The sequence below is a fragment of the Neofelis nebulosa genome, chromosome 2 (genome assembly GCF_028018385.1).
Source record: "Neofelis nebulosa isolate mNeoNeb1 chromosome 2, mNeoNeb1.pri, whole genome shotgun sequence".
Classification (NCBI taxonomy): domain Eukaryota; kingdom Metazoa; phylum Chordata; class Mammalia; order Carnivora; family Felidae; genus Neofelis; species Neofelis nebulosa.
Window position 1 is genome coordinate 44,589,146 of NC_080783.1, and position 21,862 is coordinate 44,611,007.

Here is a 21,862-nt window from a genome sequence, read left to right on the forward strand (position 1 = left end):
ATATTTAAGTTTATAAGAAATAGCCAAACCGTTTTCAGTGCAGCTGTGACATTGGCATTTTTTGCCAGCAATACGTGGCAAGACTTTGCCAGCACTTGTCATTTACAATGTGTTTGTTTTAACCCTTCTAATAGGTGTGCAGGGCATATCATTACGGTTTTCATTTGCCTTTCCCTACAACTAAAAATATTGTGCATCTTTACATATGCTTATATTTCTCTTCTTTGGTAAGGTGTCAAATCTTTCACCCATTTTTTAAAAATTGAATACATTTAGGCAACTTTATTTTTATTTTATTTTATTTTATTTTATTTTATTTTATTTATTTATTTTTTTTTATTATTTTTATTTTTATTTTTGGGACAGAGAGAGACAGAGCATGAACGGGGGAGGGGCAGAGAGAGAGGGAGACACAGAATCGGAAACAGGCTCCAGGCTCTGAGCCATCAGCCCAGAGCCCGACGCGGGGCTCGAACTCACGGACCGCGAGATCGTGACCTGGCTGAAGTCGGACGCTTAACCGACTGCGCCACCCAGGCGCCCCTTATTTTATTTTAGAGAGAGCGAGCGAGCATGCAAGTAGAGAAGAGGGGCAAAGGGGAGAGACAGAGAGAGAGAGAGAGAGAGAGAGAGAGAGAGAGAGAAGAGAAGAATCCCAAGCAGGCTCCATGCTCAGTGCAGAGCCCCCATTGTGGGGCTTGATTCCAGGACCCTAGAATCATAACCTGAGCCAAAATCAAGAGTGGATGCTCAACTGACTGAGCCACTCAGGCACCCCGAGGCAACTTTTATTAAAATGAAAACAAACAAAAAAAAGGCTTTCTAAGTACCAGGCACTTTGGCATACATTAGTAAATTGGGAATGGGGATAGGATACAGAAATGAATTCAGAGGCATGGTATCTACCTTCAAGGAACCAATTGTCTAATGAGGGAGGCACTATATAAAGAAATCACTGTAATTATAAGCACAAGAAGGTTTTGATTGCTACCACCTAGTTCCCAGGAACTAGGACCTATGACAGGGACTTAATATATACAGATGCTGATATATATGCACAAACTCTAATTTTTACAACATTTTAAGGTAGTTACTACTATTCCCATTTTGCAGAAGAAAAAAGTGAGGTCACCGATTTTAAACTCTCTAAGGTCACATAGCTAGATTGATGAGAACATGCTATCCGTTTTATCTTGTTAGGTTTCTTTTGAGGCTTAGGAACATTTCTGTTGGAAAGTTTATTTAAAAGAAATAAATATTTCTTTTTTTAAAGTGAAGTATAATTGACCTACAATATCCTATTAGTTTCAGGTGTATATCATACTCATTCAATATTTTTCTGCATTATGAAATGATCCCCATGATAAATTTAGTTACTATCTGTTACCTTACAAAGCTATTACAATATTATAACTATATTCTTTATGGTGTAGATTATATCCCATGACTTATTTATTTTGTAAGTGGAAGTTTGTACCTCTTAATCCCCTGCACATATATTACTGGCCCTTCCAATCCCCTTCCCTTCTGGTAACCAGTGGTATCCATGTTTGTGTATCTATGAGTCTATTTCTGTTTTGTCTTGTTTGTTCCTTAGTTTTTAGATTCCACATATAAGTGATGTCGTATAGTATTTCTCTTTCTCTGACTTATTTCACTTAGCATCATACCTTCTAGGTCCATCCTTGTTATCACAAATGGCAAGATTTCATTCTTTTTTATGGCTAATATTTCATTATATATATATTCACATTTTCTTTATCCATTAATCTATTAGTGGACACTTTCTCTTGCCCATTTTTATTGGGTTGTTTATATTCTTATTATTGAATTTTGAGAGTTTCTTATATATTCTGGATATAAGTCCTCTACCAGATATGTGATTTGCAAATGTTACTACAAGTCCATAGGTTGTCTTCTCATTCTTTTAACAGTGACTTTTGCAGGGCAGAGTTTTTAATTTTTATAAAATCCAATTTATCAACTTTTTAATTTTATGGATTATACTTTTGGTGTCCTATCCAAAAAATCTTTGCCAAATCAATAAAATTAATGGTTGGTTCTTTGAAAAGATCAATAAAATTGATAATCATCTAACCAAATAGAACAGGAGATAAAAAGAGAAGATACAAGTTACCAGTATAAAAAAAAAATGAGAGGGTATCATTACCAATCCTATTGAAAGGATAATAATATTATGAACAATTATATACTAATAAATTTGTCAACTTAAATGAAATACACAAATTTTTTCAAAGATATAAACTATCAAAGCTACTTGAACAAGAAATAGAGAACACAATTAGACATATATCTATTAAAGAAATTAAATTTGTACTTTAATACTTTCTCACAAAGAGAATTCTAGGCCTAGATGGTAAGTTTAACCAAAAGTTTAACTAAGAAATAATACCACTTCTATACAATTACTTCCAAAAATCGAAGAGGAGGGAACTCTTCCCAACTCAATTTATGAGGCTAAAATTACCGTGATCCTAAAACCAGACAAAAATATTATAAGAAAGTAAAACTACAGGCCAATATCCCTAACACAGATGCAAAAATTCTTAATGAAATTTTAACAAATTGCATCCAGCAATATATTAAAAATCACAACACACTCTGACCACTGGGGTTTATTCCAAGAATGCAAGGTTGGATCAATATTTAAAATCCAATCAATGTAATTCATTATGTGAGCAGAATAAAAAAGAAATGTGATTATCTCAACAGAACAAGCTGACAGACTCCAACAACTATTCAATTTAATAGTTCTATTTAATATAACGCTAGAAAAATAAAAAGCATGACAGTTGGAAAGAGAAAAAAGTAAAACGGTCTTTATTCATAGGTGACGTTTGTCTATATAGAAAATCCTAAACAATCTATAATGAAAGAACTGAAAGAACTAATTAGTGAGAATATCCAGTTTGCAAGATAAAAAAATCAACTTAAAAATGAATCATATTTTCCTGTATGAGCAGTGAATGACAAGTAATTTACATTTATGAGATAATACCATTTATATGACATCAAAAATATAAAATACTTATTTTTGACCTGTTAAAAACTTGTTGTTAAAAAACTTTTTAGTGTAGGGGCGCCTGGGTGGCTTGGTCGGTTGAGCGTCCGACTTCAGCTCAGGTCATGATCTCACGGTCCGTGAGTTCGAGCCCCGCATCAGGCTCTGTGCTGACAGCTCAGAGCCTGGAGCCTGTTTCGGATTCTGTGTCTCCCTCTCTCTCTGCCCCTCCCCTGTTCATGCTCTGTCTCTGTCTCAAAAATTAATAAACGTTAAAAAAAATTAAAAAAAAACTTTTTAGTGTTAAAGATTACAACACACTACTGAGAGAAATTAAAGAAAATCTAAATGAATGGAAGTAATCAACCATAATACTGGATTAGAGTCAGTATTCTTAAGATGTCAGTTCTCCCCTCATCTACAGATTAAACACAACTCCAGTCAAAATCTCCACAAGCTTTTTTGTAGGAATTGACAAACTGATTCTAAATTTACACAGATGTGAAGGATCTAGTATGCAGAACAACTGTGAAAAAGAACAAAGTTGGAGACTTATACTATCTAATTTCCAAACTTATTATAAACCTACAGTAATCAAGACAGTGTGGTATTGGTATAAAGATAATGAAGAGACAAATGGGATAGAATGGAGAGTCCAGAAAGAGACACACACATATACAATTGATTTTCAATGAAGCTACCAAGGTGATTCTATAGAGAAAGGATAATGTTTCCAACACAGGTGCTGAAACAATTGATTACCCACATTTAAAAAGTGCTCCTGGGGGCGCCTGGGTGGCTCAGTCGGTTAAGCATCTGACTTCAGCTCAGGTCACGATCTTGCGGTCCGCGAGTTCGAGCCCCGCATCGGGCTCTGGGCTGATGGCTCAGAGCCTGGAGCCTGCTTCCGATTCTGTGTTTCCCTCTCTCTCTGCCCCTCCCCCGTTCATGCTGTGTCTCTCTCTGTCTCAAAAATAAATAAAAACGTTAAAAAAAAAAATTTATAAAAAGTGCTCCTGGCTTGCTCAGTCAGCGGAGCACGTGACTTTCGATCTTTGAGTTGTGAGTTCAAGCCCCACATTGGGCATGGAACCTACTTAAAAAAAACAGAAGTAAAAATAAAAAAAATTAAAAGTGGGCCTCAACTTTACCTCATACCCCCTATAAAATTAACTCAAAATCAATTATATACCTAAATATAATAGATAAAACCATAAAACTTCCAGAGGAAAACTTCATTTACATTTAATTTGGCAACTTTTCTTAAGTATAATATTAAAAATACAAACTATAAAATAATAAATTGGACTTTATCAAAATTAAGAACTTTTGCTCCCTAAAACACAATGTTCTAAAAATGAAAAGGGAAGGCATAGGATAGGGGAAATATTTTCAAACATATACCCAACACATGACTTGTACCTAGAATATGTAAGAACTCTCACAACTCAACAATATCAAGACAATCCAATTTAAAAATGAGCAAAAGATTTCAAATATACTTTACCATGGAAAATATGTCAATGGCAAATAAGCACATGAAAAGGTGCTCAATATCGTTAGCTGCTAATCTTTTTTTTTTAATGTTTATTTTTGTATTTTGAGAGACAGCGTGCACACAGATGGGGCAGAGAGAGAGGGAGAGAGAGAATCCCAAGCAGGTTTTGTGCTGTCAGCACAGAGCCCAATGTGGGGCTCCATCTCAAGAACTGCAAGATCATGACCTGAACAGAAATAAAAAGTCAGACACTTAACCAAGGGCCACCCAGGTGCCCACTTAGAGCAATCTTTGAACTGGGTACAATTTTGCCTCTACACCCCAGAGACATTTGGCAACTTCTGGAGACATTTTTGATGGTCACAACTGGGTTCAAGGGTACTACTGGCATGTAGTGAGTAGAGGCCAGGGATGCACAGGACAGGCCCCCACACAAAGAATTATTTGGTCTAAGATGTCAATAGTAGTAAGGTTGAGAAACTCTGCATTAGAGAAATGCAAATCAAAAACTCAGTGATATACCAGTATGCGTGTAATAGAATAAGTAAACAAATAAATAAATGGTGAATTAAAAGACTGGACATACCAAGTGTTGAAGGGAATGTGGAGTAAGCAGAACCTCACACAGAGCTGGTAGGAATACAAAATAGTTAAACCACTTTGAAAAATAATTTGGGGGCACCTGGGTGGCTCAGTCAGTTGAGTGACAGACTTTGGCTCAGGTCATGATCTGAGGGTTTGTGAGTTCGAGCCCCACATCTGGCTGTGTGCTGACAGCCCGGAGCCTGGAGCCTGCTTTGGATTCTGTGTCTCCCTCTCTTTCTGCCCCTCCTCTGCTCATGCTCTGTCACTGTCTCTGTCTCTCAAAAATAAATAAACGTTAAAAAAATTTTAAAAAAAGAAAAAAAATAATTTGGCAGTTTCTTTAAAAGTTAATCGTAAACCTACTCCAGCTATTCTATTCCTAGGTATTTCTCCAAGAGAAATGAAGACATATGTTCACATAATGACTTATACATGAATGTACATAGCAGCTTTATTTGTAACAGCCAAGAACTGGAAACAACCTAAATGTTCATCAGTACGAGAACAGATAAACAAATTGTGGTTTATTCATACAATGGAATACTACTCAGCAGTAAAAAGAAACAACTACTGATATATGCATTAATAAATATATAAACATATATGGATGAATATCAAAAATAATTATCTTGAGTGGAAGAAGCCAGACACTCCCCTCCAAAAAAGGAGAGTCCAGTAGAGCTCCATTTATAAAAACTAAAAAATGCAAACTGACCTATAGGAACAGAAAGCAGATCCATGGTTGCCTGGGAATGGAAATGAGAGGGGAAGGAAGGGAAGAATTATAAAGGGGCATGAAGAAAAGTTGGAGGATGATGGATATGTTCATTATCTTAATTGTGGTGACGGCTTTAGGAGTGGTTTACAAAAACTTATCAAATTGTACACTTTAAATATATGCAGTTTATTGCATATCAATTATACCTTTGCAAAGCTGTGGAGGCAGGGAGGCTGTGACTCATGTTCTGTGTGAACAAGTAAAATCACCCCTTTCCTCCTGGCCACTACAGACTGGACCACAGTCCAGTCTTATTTTATAAGCCCAGTGCAACTCTTCAATACTGGACTGAAAGGGAGTCGATGCCTCAGGGTATTCATGACTTAAAACTCTGTCCAAGAGGAGTGCCCCAGATTGGTTGCTTCCAAAGGACTCGAGATATTATACAAGAAATTAGGAAACTTCCCTTCCTTGCTATATAAAGTTACCATTTATTTTTAGAATAAACTCTCGTTACTAAGGCTAATCTGTGCATGTTAAGGAGCCAGAAAAGTACACCTACTCATAATCATCCTCCATATGCTTGCTGAAGTGTTCTTCCAGAACTTCTAGCCAATGCAGTAAGAAAATAAAAGATGAGCTATACATATTGGAAAGGAAGAAATGAAATTGTTTTATGTATACTATTTGATTATATATCTAGAAAATTCAGGGGAATCAAACTGAAGAATTATTAGAACTATAAAATAGGTTGTTATGTAATATGGCAAGGTATAAAATTGATATACAGAATTCACTATTTCCTAAATACCATTTAAAGAATAAACACCATAGTATGGGGGGGGAAATGACACCATTCAGAACAACAAGAAAATTCTCACTATCTTGGTCACTTTCTCTGAACATTTTCTAGTTCTGTATCCTTCGCAAAGTGTTATCTTGGGTATCAACTGGAATGTATTTATAATCCTAAAGCCTTTCTAGAGAAGCTGTTGCTGTGATATCCAAAGTGTCATCATTTCCTCTTGATTCATTGTAATGCCCCCATTTGTATTTCACTCAGCACATCAGTTGAAAACAATGTTCTGCATGCCACAGACCATAGCCCAATCCATCATACCATTTGGTTGTCTAGGAGTTTACTAATGAGTTAATTTATATAAAATGATCCTTCTTCATATTGAATATTTTTCTATATGATGGTGGACTTACTATAATTCAGGAGAGCTGTGTAGGTAAAACAGTATGTTTGTAATTATGGACTTAAATTAAAAAGACAACAGAAGTGCCTGCATGGCTCAATCGGTTAAGTGTCCAACTTTGACTCAGGTCATGATCTCATGGTTTGTGAGTTAGAGCCCCACATTGGCCTCTGCACTGACAGGAGCCTGCTTGGGGTTCTCTCCCTCTCCCTCTCCCACTGTCCCTCTGCACGCCAAATAAATAAATAAGCTTAAAAAAAATAAAAAGACAACAACAAAGAAACACATATTTGTATACTCACCAACTTGCACTAAAATAGAATTTAAAACTTTTGCTATATGGTATTTTAGAATATATGTCAAAACAAAAGTATGAAATAATTGAACTATTCTGAATGATTTAAAGTCAAATAGTATTTTTGTTTCTGTTGATTTTTGCTCTTATTTTTTAAGTTTTTTTTTTTTTTTTTTTAATTCCAGTTAGTTAGGGGCATCTGGGTGGCTCAGTCAGTTGAGTGTCTGAGTGTCTGACTTCAGCTCAGGTCATGATCTAGCAGTTTGTGAGTTCGAGCCCTGCGTCGGGCTCTGTGCTGACAGCTCAGAGCCTGGAGCCTGTTTCCATTTCTGTGTCTCCCTCTCTCTCTGCCCCTACCCCCCTCATGCTCTGTCTCTCTCTGTCTCAGAAATAAATAAACCTTAAAAAAAATTAAAACAAAAATTCCAGTTAGTTAATATACAGTGTAATATTAGTTTCAGATGTATAATATAGTGATTCAGTACTTCATACAACACCTGGTGCTTATCACAAGTGTACTCTTTTTTTTTTTTTTTTGAAGTTTATTCATTTTTTTTTTTTTAATTTTTTTTTTTAACGTTTTTATTCATTTTTGAGACAGAGAGAGACAGAGCATGAATGGGGGAGGTTCAGAGAGAGAGGGAGACACAGAATCTGAAACAGGCTCCGGGCTCTGAGCTGTCAGCACAGGGGCCCGATGCGGGGCTCGAACTCATGGACCGCGAGATCGTGACCTGAGCCGAAGTCAGCGCTCAACCGACTAAGCCACCCAGGCGCACCAGAAGTTTATTCATTTTTGACAGGGAGAGAATAAGTGTGAGCAGGAGAGGGGCAGAGAGAAAGGGAGACACAGAGTCCGAAGCAGTCTCCAGGCTCTGAGCTGTCAGCACAGAGCCTGACACAGGGCTTGAACTCATGAACTGTGAGATCATTACCTGAGCCAAAGTCAGATGCTTAACCGCTTAACTGACTGAGCCTACCCAGTGCCCCACAAAAAGTGTACTCCTTAATCCCCTCACCTATTTCACCCAGATATCTCCCCACCAACCTCCCTTCTGGTAACCCTCAGTTTGTTCTCTATAGTTGAGTCTGTTTCTTGGTTTGCCTCTTTCTTTTTATTTTCTCTTTGCTTGTTTGTTTTGTTTCTTAAATTACACATATGAGTGAAATCATATGGTATTAGTCTTTCTCTGACTGGCTTATTTCGCTTAGCATAATACTCTCTAGCTCCATCCATGCAATTGCAAATGGCAATACTTTTTTATGGCTATATATATATATATATATATATATATATACCACATCTTCTTTATCCATTCATCTATCGATAGGCACTTGGGCTGTTTCCATAGTGGACACTTGAACTTGAGCTCTTTTCCATACTTTGGCTGTTGTGGATAATGCTGCTATAAACATAGGGGTGCATGATCCCTTTGAGTGGTGTTTTTATATTCTTTGGGTAAATACCGAGTAGTGCAATTGCTGCGTTGTAGGGTAGTTCTATTTTTAACTTTTTGAGGAACCTCCATACTGTTTTCCAAAGTGGCTGCACCGGTTTACATTTCCACCAACAGTGCAAGAGAGTTCCTTTTCCTCCACATCCTTGCCAACACCTGTTGTTTCTTGTTTTGAGGTTTTGTTTTGTTTTGTTTTGTTTTTGGATAGGCTTCATGCCTGGTGCAGAGCCCAACACAGGGCTTGAACTCACAACCCTGAGGTCAATACCCAAGCTGAGATCAAGAGTTGGACACTTAACTGACTGAGCCACCCAGGCACCTCTCTTGTGTTTTTTATTTTAGCCATTCTGACAGGTGTGAGGTGATATCTCATTCTAGTTTTGAATTGTGTTTCCCTGATGATCAGTGATATGGAGCATCTTTTTTTAATGTTTATTTATATATTTATTTATTTTAAGAGAGAGAGAGAAAGAGAGACAGAGTGTGAGCAGGAGAGGGGCAAAGAGAGAGGAAGACACAGAATCGGAAGCAGACTCCAGGCTCTGAACTGTCAGACACAGGCCTCAAACTCACAAACTGTGAGATCATGACCTGAGCCAAAGTCAGACACCTAACCAACTGAGCCACCCAGGTGCCCCTTGAGCATCTTTTAATGTGTCTGTTGTCCATCTGGATGTCTTTTTGGAAAAATGTCTATTCATGTCTAATGCCCATTTTTAATTGGATTATTTATTTTTTGGCTGTTAAGTTTTATAAGTTCTTTATATATTTTGGATACTAACCCTTTATCAGATATGTCATTTCCAAATATCTTCTCCCTTTCAATGGGTTGCCTTTTAGTTCTGTTGTATTTATTATTAAAAACGTCCCAACTGTTCACTCTGGGACCTTAAGGCCTGAGGACACTGAATTCCCTCACTTTATGTAGATAACTGAACCTCTATTGTTATAAGAGTCTCTTATATAAAATGAATGAACTTGGAATTGGTCATCTTTAAGGTCTCTTTATATACACATTGTTGTGTTTCCCTGTAGTCTGTACATATCAAGTGTTTTCATCTCTGCTTTAAAAAAAATATGCAGTAAACAATGTTTCTCTTTAAAACAAAAGGCCTGGGAGGGTAAACAAGTTTTTTGTCGCTGTTGTTGAAAATTTTATTGGAATAAATATTGTTAAAATGTCAATACTACCCAAAGCTATCTACACATTCAGTGCAATCCCAACAAAATTGCACCAGCATTCTTCTTGAAGCTAGAACAAGCAATCCTAAAATTCATATGGAACCACAAAAGGCTCCGAATAGCCAAAGTAATTTTGAAGAAGACCAAAGCAGGAGGCATCACAATCCCAGACTTTAGCCTCTACTACAAAGCTGTAATCATCAAGACAGCATGGTATTGGCACAAAAACAGACACATAGACCAATGGAATAGAATAGAAAGCCCAGAACTAGACCCACAAACGTATGGCCAACTAATCTTTGACAAAGTAGGAAAGAATATCCAATGGAAAAAAAAGACAGTCTCTTTAACAAATGGTGCTGGGAGAACTGGACAGCAACATGCAGAAGAATGAAACTAGACCACTTTCTTACACCATTCACAAAAATAAACTCAAAATGGATAAAGGACCTGAATGTGAGACAGGAAACCATCAAAACCCTAGAGGAGAAAGCAGGAAAACACCTCTCTGACGTCAGCCATAGCAATCTCTTACTTGACACATCCCCAAAGGCAAGGGAAGTAAAAGCAAAAATGAACTACTGGGACCTTATGAAGATAAAAAGCTTCTGCACAGCAAAGGAAACAACCAACAAAACTAAAAGGCAGCCAATAGAATGGGAAAAGATATTTGCAAATGACGTATCGGACAAAGGGCTAGTATCCAAAATCTATAGCTAGTATCCAAAATCTATAAAGAGCTCACCAAACTCCACACCCAGAAAACAAACAACTCAGTGAAGAAATGGGCAGGAAACATGAATAGACACTTCTCTAAAGAAGACATCCGGATGGCCAACAGGCACATGAAGAGATGCTCAACGTCACTCCTCATCAGGGAAATACAAATCAAAACCACACTCAAGTATCACCTCACGCCAGTCAGAGTGGCCAAAATGAACAAATCAGGAGACTATAGATGCTGGAGAGGATGTGGAGAAATGGGAACCCTCTTGCACTGTTGGTGGGAATGCAAATTGGTGCAGCCACTCTGGAAAACAGTGTGGAGGTTCCTCAGAAAATTAAAAATAGACCTACCCTATGACCCAGCAATAGCACTGCTAGGAATTTACGCAAGGGATACAGGAGTACTGATGCATAGGGGCACTTTTACCCCAATGTTTATAGCAGCACTCTCAACAATAGCCAAATTGTGGGAAGAGCCTAAACGTCCATCAACTGATGAATGGATAAAGAAACTGTGGTTTATATACACAATGGAGTACTACAGGGCAATGAGAAAGAATGAAATATGGCCCTTTGTAGCAACGTGGATGGAACTGGAGAGTGTGATGCTAAGTGAAATAAGCCATACAGAGAAAGACAGATACCATATGGTTTCACTCTTATGTGGATCCTGAGAAACTTAACAGAAACCCATGGGGGAGGGGAAGGAAAAAAAAAAAGAGGTTAGAGTGGGAGAGAGCCAAAGCATAAGAGACTCTTAAAAACTGAGAACAAACTGAGGGTTGATGGGGGGTGGGAGGGAGGGGAGGGTGGGTGATGGGTATTGAAGAGGGCATCTTTTGGGATGAGCACTGGGTATTGTATGGAAATCAATTTGACAATAAATTTCATATATTAAAATAAATAAATACCCCCCCAAAAAAATACATTGAAAATTTTATTGTAATATCACTAGTCTTCTGTGTATCCTATATTGAAAATATTATGACATGGCACATAGAGAATGTAAAAGGAATCATAATTCCATCTATTGTCACTTAACTAGATTGGAATTTGACTCTCTACTAAATTTAATATTGCTAAGGGGTGCCTGGGTGGCTTAGTTGGTTAAGCTTCCGACTTCGGCTCAGGTCATGATCTCACGGTTCGTGGGTTCGAGCCCGGCGTTGGGCTCTGTGCTGACAGCTCAGAGCCTGGAGCCTGCTATAGATTCTGTCTCTGTCTTTCTCTGCCTCTCCCCACTCACGCTCTGTCTCTGTCTCTCAAAAATAAATAAAATATTTAAAAAGAAATAAAAAAACTTTAATATTGCTAAAATAAAATAGGAGTAAAGTTTACATCCTTAAATACCAGGTCATCATTTTTATCACTGACAATAAGTAATGAAATACCAATTGTTAAAAGTTTTCTTTTTAAGTTTTTATTTTTACTTATTTTGAGAGAGAGAGAGAGAGACAGAGTGCATGCGAGTGAGGAAGGGGAAGAGAGAAAGGTCAAGAGAGAGAATCCCAAGCAGAATCCCATGCCATCTGCCATGGCAGCATGGAGCCTGATGTGGGGCTCGATCTCACAAACCTTGAGATCATGACCTGAACAGAAATCAAGGGTCAGACACTCAACCAACTGAGCCACCCAGGCACCCCTGAAATATCAATTACTGAACAATTATTTAGTTAATATTTATTGGGTGCTCAAAGTTATGGTACAGTCCTTATTGAAATGGAATAATACAGAGCACACATACACACACACAGAAACAAAATAGGCCATGATATTAAAATTTTTTTTATGTTTATTTTTGAGAGAGAGAGAGAGAGAGAGAATGAGTGGGGCAGGGGCAGAGAGAGAGGGAGACAGAATCCAAAGCAGGTTCCAGGCTCCAAGCTCCAGGCTCTCAGCTGTCAGCTGTCAGCACAGAGCCCAATGTGGGGCTTGAACCCACAAACCGTGAGATCATGACTTGAGCTGAAGTTGGACACTTAACTGACTGAGCCCCTTAAAATATTTTCCCATAATACCACATGTATTGCTCTTTTGGAGATTACTAGATATAGGAAGATAGCTCCAGTGTCTTAACATTCACGTCAAATACTTCTGGACATACTCATTCATTTGACCAATATTTACTAAGTGCCCATTTTGAAACTCACACTGTTCTAGGTGCTGGGAATCCAGCCACATATGTTTAAAAAGTCCCTACTTGGGGCGCCTGGGTGGCTCGGTCGGTTAAGCGTCTGACTTCGGCTCAGGTCATGATCTCACGGTCCGTGAGTTCGAGCCCCGCGTCGGGCTCTGTGCTGACAGCTCAGAGCCTGGAGCCTGTTTCAGATTCTGTGTCTCCCTCTCTCTCTGCTCCTCCCCTGTTCATGCTCTGTCTCTCTCTGTCTCAAAAATAAATAAACGTTAAAAAAAATAAATAAATAAAAAAAATAAAAAAAAATAAAAAGTCCCTACTTTCATCAAGCTTACATTCCAGAGGGTATATATGACTTGTAGTCCAAATGTTACTTTTTTCTTAAAGAAATGTTGTATCAACTTTATTTCACTGTTTATCCTAATTATAAAATATATAATGCTTGTATATTGGAAACAAAATGATACAGAAAATGAAGATTCTTTTATAATCCTATCCACTGGCATAATTACTATGAATAGTTTGGTGTATTTGTTTACAGACCTTTAGAATAATTTTTTTTTTAATTTGCAAACGGAATCACTTTTATAAACTGTTTTCTTCACTTAGCAACACTGTGCACCATTACCCTATACCATGAGTATGTTTGCATAACAAGGCATCTAGACATAACTCTTTCTTTTTATTGGTTGCATAATATACTGCGCAATATATGTAGACTGCAAGTTATTTTAGCCATTCTTTTATTAATAATCATTGAGGTTATTTCCAGTTTGCCCACTATGATTAGTGTTTTGCCCCAAAATCTTTGCTTACCCCAAGGTATTCTCAAATTCACCATGTGGGACCTAGAGACAGAGGGAGCTCCAGCTTATGGCTGTCTCACTGGACTTAGGGAGACAGAAATTGGAGTTTAAGGATTGGGCAGCCAATATCTGAGGGCTTAAGAGCCCAGAGAAAAGAATAGAGAACAGTGAGTCTGGTGCTTTGCATGCAATTTCCCTTCAAGGCTTTCTTTTGCGATGCCCATACATGCTATGGGCAAAATGATGAGACACCCAGCAAAAAGCAGCTACATGCTAAGAGTCTCAAAATCTAAGAAAAGATTTTGACAGCCTCTCCTATTTTCCTTCATTTCCTTTGCAGGGGGTAGGGGGGAAGCAGGAAGAAAGTCTTGTAGACAAGCTAAAGCCTAGGAGCTAACAGAAAGTCACCAGAGGGTTTTGAGGGAAATGAGAGCCTGACTTGGAATCAATTGTACAGTACTGGCATCAAAAGGGCTCCTTGTGGGGGTGCCTTGGTGGCTAAGTCAGTTAAGCATCGACTTTGGCTGTAGTCATGATGTCACAGCTCATAAGTTCGAGCCCCACCTCTGTGCTGACAGCTTGGAGCCTGGAGCCTGCTTCGGATTCTGTGTGTCCCTCTCTCTCTCTGCCCCTCCCCCACTCACGCTCAGTCTCTCTATCTCTCAAAAATAAATAAAACGTCAAAAAAATTAAAAAAAAAAAAAAGGGGTCCCTTGTGACTGTCCTGCCAATGAAGAGACTGCAGCACAGGGAGTGGTCCCGCCCACAGTCACGTATCACCCACAGCTGCAGATTTAACTCTGACCCACAGTGTAGCTTTTCTTGAACTATACAGGTTCCTCAAAGCCATGTTGCAGTATGTGTGTAAGAGTGAGTCAGAGGCAAGGAGAGGTCTGGCCCAAAGTGGTGACCTGGAGGTTTGAAGGATAAAAGGGTGCTAGAGGCCAGGAGATGGGGAGAGACTGGGAAGAAAGAGCTCAAGGGTGAAAATGGGACTCCAGAGTTTGTAAGGGCAGGATCTGGAAGAGGAGGCCTGGACTCAGGAAATTAGAATGCTAGAGGAAGAGGGGGAGGGCAGACTGGGAAAGAGGATCGCTTTGGAAGTGGCTGAGTTCCATGGCCTGGCCAGGCATGGAGGTGGAAATGGCCAGCAGGCACTGAGAAATATAGGTCCAGGGTTTGAAAGAGAGATTAGGATTTTTCCCTATTCCAATCCATGCCCTTTCTTTATTCCCTCCTCTTTTCCATCTTTCTGTTTAGAAATTTGGGAATCAAATACATAGTTGAAGTTGCAGAAATGAATGAGATCTTTAAGTGAAAAACTACATAAAGAAAAGAATTTTTTTTAAGCATGGTATGTTAGAATTTTATAATTTAAAAAACCCAATATAGGGGCACCTGGCTGGCTTAGTCAGAGGAGCATAACTCTTGATCTTGGGGTCATGAATTTGAGCCCCATGTTGGGTATAGAGATTACTTAAATGAATAAATTTTTAGAAAATTTTATAAAGGAAAAGAATTACAAAATTGTGAAAACTAAATTACTAAAAATCCCACAAACCATAAAACAAAACAACAACAGAAACAACCAATATAGATGATCTGATTCATCATGAAAACTAGGGATCATGCCTCAAATCCTAGGAAAAGGGTCATCTAGATTTTACTAGCCCCTGCCCAAGGCCTGTAGGATAAATGGTAGTTAGAGTGCAGTTCCTTCATGGCGCCCGGGTTGCTCCGTCGGGGAGCATGACACTGGCTCAGGTCGTGATCTCACGGTTCATGGGGTTCTCTTGAGTTCAAGCCCCACATTGGGCTTCGCATTGACAGCACGGAGCCGGCTTTGGATCTCTTGTCTCCCCCTCTCTCTCTGCCCCTCCCCTGCTCTCTCTCTCTCTCTCAAAAATAAACATTAAAAAAAAAAGAATGTAGTCCATTCCATGGTTGGACATCTCAAATCTTTCAAAATGCTTTTTGAATTGAGTTCAAACTTGCTTCTCTGTAATGTGTTTGCTGGTTCTTTAATACAAATAGTTAAACTTTTTTTTTTACTTTGCATAATAAAATGGTATAATTCAAGGAATACAGTAGACTTCACTAATTACTTACAATTGGCCAATTAATCATCAGCATGTAGTTAGTTCTAAAGAAGAGCAGTAGAATATTAAAACAACCTGATTTACTTTTTTCACATATTAGATTGGAAAATTGATGTTATCTAGTGTCGGCAAGGATGTGGGAAATGAACATTCTCATCCTCTGCTGATAAGGTGTCATTTGGTATACCTTTTCTGGAGGACCCTTTTTCAATAGGCAGCCAAATTTAGAATGTCCATTTTTCATCTAGTAATTTCGCTTCTAGGAATTTATCTTAATGGAATAATTAGAAAAATGTTCAAATATACACATTCTTCAAGTATATTCATTGGCTTTTTGTATTGCAGATGTTTTAATTGAAGTATAACATACATATAGTAAAATATACAAAATTTATACAGCTCCATGAACTTTTACAAAATAAACACTCCTGTGTACCTGCCATCAAGGCATAAAACATTACTGGCACCCCAACAAGCTCTCTCCTGCCCTTCTCTAGTCATGGAGTCCTCAAAGGTAACTACTACTCTCATTTAGATTAGGTTCCCAAGGAGGCAGCCTCAGATATACTGTGTAACAGGGACAAGTGATTGTGGGAGGAGAGAAGAGATGAGGAGGGGAGGGAGGGGAAGGAAAGAAACAGGACTCAGCGGAAGTAGAAGTTAGGTTGAATTGCAATGTCAGCAAAGTCTTAACTAACTCTACAGGAGCTCTGAAGCTCAGAGCCCCCAGGACTGGCAATGTGATCTTCAGTCAGTTGAGGCATTTCCTCCTGAGGAGGGATCTTGATGGTGCTTTCCCTTAGTTTTGCTTGGTTTTGAACATCATATGAATGGTATCATATAGTACATGCTTTTTCTCTGTTGCTTCTTTCATTCAGCATAATGTATGTGAGATTAGTCCATACTGTTTCATTCTATTTCAGTATACAGTGACATATTTACTTATTCTACTGTAGTTGAGCATTTGCTTAGTTTTCAGGGTTTGGCTATTTTGAATATTGTTGCTATGGATATTCTTGTAAATGTCGCTTGATGTATATTTACATGCATTTCTGTTGGGCATATACCTAGAAAAGGGTCATAGAACACACATATGTTCAGCTTTATTAAATATTTTTCCAAAGTGGCTGTTCAGATATGTGTTAAATATTTTTCTAAAGTAGTACAAATTTATGCTCCCACCAGCAATGTAAGAGACTTTTAGTTGTTCCAAGTTCTAATACATATTATTCTGCTGGGTGTAGTGGCATGTCTATGTGGTTTTTATTCTAAGTTTATTTTATATAGTTTACTAATTTTGAGAGAGAGAAACAGAGACAGAGAGCAGGGGAGGGGCAGAGAAAGAGGGAGAGAGAGAATCCCAAGCAGTGGAAGCCCCTTAGGGCTCCAACTTACAAACCCGCAAACCCAAGAACCCCGAGACCATGACCTGAGCTGAAATCAAGAGTCAGAGCCTTAACTAACTGACTGAGCCACCCAGGCGCCCCGTGTCTATGTGGTTTTAATGCATTTTCTTGGTGACTAGTGATGTTGAGCACTTTTCATATATTTATTGGCCATTTAAACACTCTTTTGTAAAGGGTCTTGTGGCCATTTTAAAATTGGGCTTTATTTTTCTGGTTGATCTGTAGGAGTCCTTTATATCTTCAGGATACAGGCCCTTTGCCATATATATATTACAGCTATCTTCTCCCCCCTCTGTAGCTCATGTTTTCCCTCTTCTCTGTACAGAAGGAAAACCACTCTAGGAAAATTGACTAAAATGTCAGCAGTAATTGTGTCTGGGTGTTGGATTTTCCTCCTTGTTTTTACTTCTTCATATATTCCAGTTCTTTAAGAAGCATGTAATGAAAAGAATACTTAAGACACAATAAAAGGAATGAGTTGTTTTAAGAAAGCAGCATATTTAAAACATAATGATGTAATTTAAAGGCAACCCTTTGGAAAAAGTTAGCCAAGACAAGAACTTTGCTATAATTTGCCTTTGATATTATGTTAAGTGCCTGCACAAATCTGCTGGAGACACCTGGTGGAGAGTGTCAGTAAGTTTATGGCAAAAGTGCTTGAAATGTCACAGCACAAAGGGCCCGCTTACTTCCCAGGTGAGAAATGTACACAAAACATAGTTTGGTTCCCTTATCATCTCAGTTTGGGGATAAACTAAAAAGACCCTTCAACTCTCAGTTAGGGTAGACCTAGCTCACTGGTGGGCTGGCTCCGGGACTGGCCAGCAGATATGACAAAAATTCAGATAGAGAAAAAGACAGTGAGGTTAGAAGTGGAAATGAGACCAATTTGGGGCCAGCTACATAATTTGTGGCACCTGGTGCAAAATGAAAATGGGGGGCTTTTTTTCAGACAGCAGGAGAAAAGGTAATAAAACACAGTACTAAAGTACTTAAGTACATACAGGTCTAAATAAAAAGACTTTTCCTTTCTTCCACGGTCTCTCAGCCTGTCGTGATATTGTTTATTTGCTATTTAATGTCATTCTAGGTAAAGAAAATTTTAAAACTTCACTTATTGGCATGAATTTTATTCATCTTTATATTATGTCATGCCAGTTTTAAATGCAGATAGAAGTGTATTTAATATTTATATGGAATCACTAGAATTACATGATCCATTTTCCATAGCTCTACATGAATATATATTTTATTCTTACCACAGTAGTGGAAACAGTCCATGATACTAGCTCAACTGTTTTTATTTCTTCTCTTTTCTTGGTACTCACACATTCTGCCAGCCCTCTCTACCTTCAGCTTACCGGCAAGGAAGGACTAGAAAGAGAAGGCACTGTAGGTGGCCCTCTAGTTCCCTTTCCTTCCATGCCATGATCTTCAGCCTATGCAATTTGCTAATACAGGAAAAATACACAGATAAGAAAGGGGTGATAGGTTTTCTTGGTTATTCATTCAGGTTCCTCAGAACACCATTGCCTTCCTTTTTCATTGGAAGCAAGTTCTGGCTCTCGGGGGCTGTCAGTGCCCCCACTTAGTCATAAGTGTAACACACTTGCATTCAGTTTGAGTCTCATTGAAGTCCTGTACATCATGGGCCCATGAGAATTCTGTCCTCACCGGGCACTGTGAGCATTAGGTGAATGGAATGGGGGCAACAGGAAGAGGGACAGACACACATTGTACATCGTGCCCCTGTTCATGCACGTGCTTCACTGTCCTTTCCACTTAACTTACAAGTTCAAAGATAATTTTGTTGTTGTTGTAAGAAGAGGATTTTATTTTTTTCCCTCCAAGTTTTTCTTTAAATTCCAGTTAACGTGCAGTGTAATATTGGTTTCTGGTGTAGAATTTAATCCCTCACTTACATATAATACCTGGTACTCATCACAAGTGTCCTCCTTAATCCCTGTCACCTATATAACCCATCTCCTTGCTGGCCTACTCTCAAAGAAAAAGTTTTTAAAAATTTCAAGATGACAATAGCAGAACCAGGGTCAGTGCCTTTCTGATGTGGAGCCTGCTACAGTTGCACAAGTCACAAGGCCACGAAGCCAGCCCAGGAATGGTTCTGCCTTTTTGCTTTTCCTTCCTTTCCTTTTTCTTTCTTTCTTTCTTTCTTTCTTTCTTTCTTTCTTTCTTTCTTTCTTTCTTTCTTTCTTTCTTTCTTTCTTTCTTTCTTTCTAATGGGTAAATAAAGAAAACTCTAAATCCTGCATAGTCATGGCTCAGGATCAGGAATATTGAATATTCCTGAGAATTGAATATTCCTGAGAGCCAGAATTTTGGCTAGGCTGGTTATCAGAAATAATAAACAAATAAAACCTTTTAAGAAAGTTCAGCTCAAAACAGCTACTTCCCTTGGATCAGTTTCAAAGATTTACTTGTGCACAAACCAGACTTTAATGGAGTTCCCTGCCATTCTAAGGGGATACGTGCTGTTACTTAGGCTTGCTTTATGAACATGTGTTTCAACCAGTCTGTACCAAGCCAGATACAATTAGAGGTGTTCACTATGGATGTGAAGGTTACAACTTAGTGTTTTTACTCTGTCTTTGCATTTAGCACTTGGAGGAAAAAATGGAAACAAAACTGGGGGACAAGAAGGAAGCTGTAACCTCTGCTTGCTTTTTTCCCCTTGGAGGAATGCAGCAAATGTGTGCATGTGTGGTTTGACTTTCTGCCATGGAATGGGCAGTGCTGTTTTTGCGTGGTAGCTGTGTAAGGCCGGTTGCAGCAACACACTCTGGGCTGTGAATGCAGGACAGGGAGTTACATCCAGCTTCTGTGGACTGGGCCAAGCTGACTCCTAAGTTGAATGGCTAAGCAGAGTATAGACTGGACACAAGCTTGTCTGCATGCTGTGCACTCAACAGACAGAGGCAGGGGGGCTGGTTTGATAGGAGGAGGTGATAGGGAAGTTGCTCAGAGATTTATCCCAGATTTTGGGAGAGGAGTCACTGCTTATGTTTGTCTTGTATTTTCATCTGTGCTTTTATTGGCAGGAGGTTCACTTTCTTCATCATTTTGATAAATGCATACATTTATGGCACTTTTAATTCCTTGGGGATGAAATAGATATGTACATTATAACTAGATAAGTGACCGTGGCTAAAGGTTGGAATGATCTGACTATAAAGGTCATGAGACATTAGTGATAAGAACAAGTGATGTGTGATCAGCAGTCAGACCAAGGCCAAAGCCTGGACAGCTCAGTTGGACTGAGTGATAGAGATTACTGGTTGTTCTCCATTGCCTGTTTCCTATCTTCCCAGGGTGATAAAATGCCTGGTTTGGGGCTGAGTACATGGCTGGGTGCATTCTCCAGCTTCCCATATAAGTATAGTCACGTGACTAGGTTCTGGTCACTGAGCTGAGAAATCACCTACTCTTTCCTATCTTTTCCTCTCTCTTGCTACCTGCAATGCAGATCCTGTTGTCTTAGACCATGAGAAGAAGGGCCGTAGTCTAAAGATGGAAGGAGTCCGAGTCCCTGAGGACATTGGGGTAGAGCCACCATTCAGCTTACCCAACCGCTTTCATCGTAATTGAAGCCACCGTTATTTTGTCATTTTGCCACTCATAGTTAAGGTTAATGCTTACTGATATAAAGTATTCCTGTAGGCTTAGCTTGGCTGGACTTCTTCCGGTCAGAAGGGCCATCTTAAAGACTTTATACATAGATGCAAAAGTCTGTTTTTATACTCCCATCATTATAACATAGCAGAAAGCCCTTTACAATATATATGTCTCTTGGCATTTTAAAATCTCATGCAGGGAACCAGGGCAGAAGATTGGTAACATACGAAGTGTATTAAAAGGCAATGATCTTTAGGACCCTCCTCAATGTGGGAGCCAGTCCTTAAGAATAGTTGGGCTGAGTTAGGGGTGACGGTACGAGGAAGCAAGTGGCTGGTAGAGGGTAACAGGTGAGAGGCATCTGTGGAAAATGTTCTAAAAAGAAAATCTTGAAAAATAATTAGCTTAACTAATTTAGCTTTTTAAATGTAAGCAAAATATCTAGTTAGGAGGAAAAGACCGTGTTATGCCATGGCATCTAGGGATACACAAATTTGCTTATTATCTTAAATAAAAGAATGCAAGTAAATATCTAACACAGCACTTGGAATCTAGCGATCAATGTGTTAACTGCTAATATAGTATTGTTACTATATTAAAACAAAAGAATTAAGCTGCCCAGAGACTGCTCTTACTGTGGTGCAGTAGAGGAAGCCCTCTTGTTATCACCATCCATCTAAGTGACCTGGCCCATTAGTCTCTATTCATTAACCAACTGAATTGCTGACTGAATAAAGTGAGGTCTCTCCTTTAACTTACTGTTTAACTTTTAACTTATGTCTTGTTTCCTGGTAATTTTTAGGTTGACTGCATCATATAGGAATAATAAAAGTATTAGTAGCTTGTTTTATTGAGCATCAGTCTACTGTGTTAGAGATGTACATATGTTATTTCATTTCCTTCTCACAATATTCCTGAGAGATGGCATAAATCATTTTACCAGATGAAGAAATGGATTCAAAGAGGTTACATGGCTTAGTATTTTAGCTTAAGATCACATCGTAAGTGATCCCAGTGAACCCAGCCTTGTTTACGCTAAAACCCATGTCCTTTCCCTTGTACCAGTTTTTACTCTTCCAAGATATATGTCACGTTTCAT

At 38.6% G+C, this 21,862-nt stretch overlaps 1 protein-coding gene across 1 annotated transcript in view; it reads left to right on the forward strand.

The window, feature by feature from the left end:
* NEMP2 (nuclear envelope integral membrane protein 2) overlaps positions 1-21,618 on the forward strand; it is a 147,957-nt gene extending 126,339 nt beyond the window's left edge. The window contains exon 15 of the transcript XR_009256744.1: positions 20,615-21,618. The gene's annotated coding sequence lies outside the window, so the exon portion shown is untranslated. The remainder of the gene's footprint in view (positions 1-20,614) is intronic.
* Positions 21,619-21,862: the final 244 nt, after the last annotated feature.